A 2,059-nucleotide genomic window follows, 5' to 3' on the forward strand; every position below is an offset into this window, starting at 1 on the left:
CTACTGAAATGTTCATCGTGAGTCGGTGTTTTTTTTATTGGTTTTGAATTGAATTCGTGTTGGTCAAGATTAGAAAAATTTCTAACGAATTTAGAATAGGAGAAATTCAAATATTTTTATAAAATTATGTTTATTTGATATTATTATATATTACTATTTATTTCGTTTTTCATTTTCTTTATTTATTAATAAAATATATCGTAATGTCTATATAAATATTATATTCGTGTTTTTATAAAAAAAAAATTAAAAATTTGTGTGAATTTATGAATATGAATGAGGAATATAAAGTAAATCTAACAAAGGAATTATCGTAGTTATAATGACGATAACGCGATGAAAATACGTGATTGATACGGAATGTATGCGAAAATTTACACGATACGTTTTAACCTTGGGATAAACTTGGATCAAATTTAAATTGGATTTCGAGGAAGATAAGATGTCTCGTTAAATGTCAAAATATCATGTTATACGTTTTAATAATATTGAATTTTATTGAAATTTTTCTTCAGAATCTAAATAGAATTAATAGAAAATTGGATTTCATTTATTTCGAGTAATAAATATTTTCGTTATTTTTATCGGCACGATAAAACATGATAAATTAAATTCAGCAGGATAAATATTGTGACTCATAATATTTTTATTTAGAATACAATTTTTCTTTTTTTGATTTCTTTTTTTTAATTAGTATATTTTTATCGTTAATATAGTAGCAATTCAAGTATTAATTTATCGAAGAAGTAAATTGAAACGTATATGTGTTAACTTTTAAAATAAGATTAAAATAAGCGAGGAATTTTCAATATAATTTTTCTAATATTTCTAATACTTTGTTTGTAGCATTCATGGTGAAACATCTTGTACGCGTAGTAACGAATTTTGCATTACAAAATAGGTCAATCGTGTGTGTTTACTATAGGTATTTAACATAATCTTGTTTTGAAACAATGTCTTGAAATGAATAGTAAATGCCATTAATAATTAGTAATTATAAGTTATAACGCTTTTGAAATTCTCTTTTCAAAATATCATACTATTTTTATTTCTATTATTTTTCCAAATTATTAAAAAATAAAATTGTTCAAATTGTTCAAATTTGATACTTATTTTATACTTATTATACTTTGTACATGTATGTATGTTTATTCGAAGTACAAATGAAACTTTCGAACATCTTTAAAATATTAAATAAAAGATTGACGTAAAATTAAATGTTGAAAATTAAATATCCAATTATCCAATCGATGAATCTGATAGCGAATAATTTTTTAAAAATACGTAATAACGTTGAAATTGTTAATCGTGTAAAATCATATTTATATTATAGAACGTTATCTATTGTAATCACGTACGACATCGATATCTGCTTGAAAGAAAATCGAATTACTTCGTTGCAATAGGTTGATACGATTAACAGAAAGCATAACGCGTTGCGCGATTTCCCTCTCCATCGTGTGCGAAATTTTGTTTCGTCAGTGAGTGATCGGTGAAAGCACTTCCCACACCTTCGAAACGGATTACCATATTCAACTTTTCTCTAAAAATCATTTCGAATCGATGAAAATAACGTTTGATCGAATGTTATTCGTTTTGCATACATCCGATCCCATAAAAGCTGCACAATTTGATTGCAAATTGATTAGAAAATGACAATCCGGTAATCGAAATTCGTGAAAATCTCTTTTTTTCGAAACAATAGCTGTAAAAAAAATGTATTTTGCTTGATGTTTATCTGCTTGATATCTGTTAACTATATATAATGATATCCGTTAACTATAAAATACAATTTGTTGTTCAATAATTAACGATTATTTGATTTATCAAATTAACTGTTTTTTGAGTAATAAAATAAGTTAACAATATAGATTATGTTATATGAATAATACATATAAATATATTTGATTAACTGTTCTTAAGCAATAAAATAAATTAATAACGTGGATTATATGAATAATACGTATAAATATATCGGATTAACTGTTTTTAAGCGATAAAACAAGTTAATAACATGAATTATGTTATGCGAATAATATGTGTATATATATATATATAT

General features: G+C 24.0%; 1 protein-coding gene across 1 annotated transcript in view; it reads left to right on the top strand.

Moving 5' to 3' along the window:
* The window catches only part of LOC102677657 (echinoderm microtubule-associated protein-like 2), a 35,408-nt gene that overhangs the window by 682 nt on the left and 32,667 nt on the right, over window positions 1-2,059 (top strand). The window lies entirely within an intron of this gene.

Source organism: Apis dorsata, unplaced genomic scaffold (genome assembly GCF_000469605.1).
Source record: "Apis dorsata unplaced genomic scaffold, Apis dorsata 1.3 scaffold_172, whole genome shotgun sequence".
NCBI lineage: Eukaryota > Metazoa > Arthropoda > Insecta > Hymenoptera > Apidae > Apis > Apis dorsata.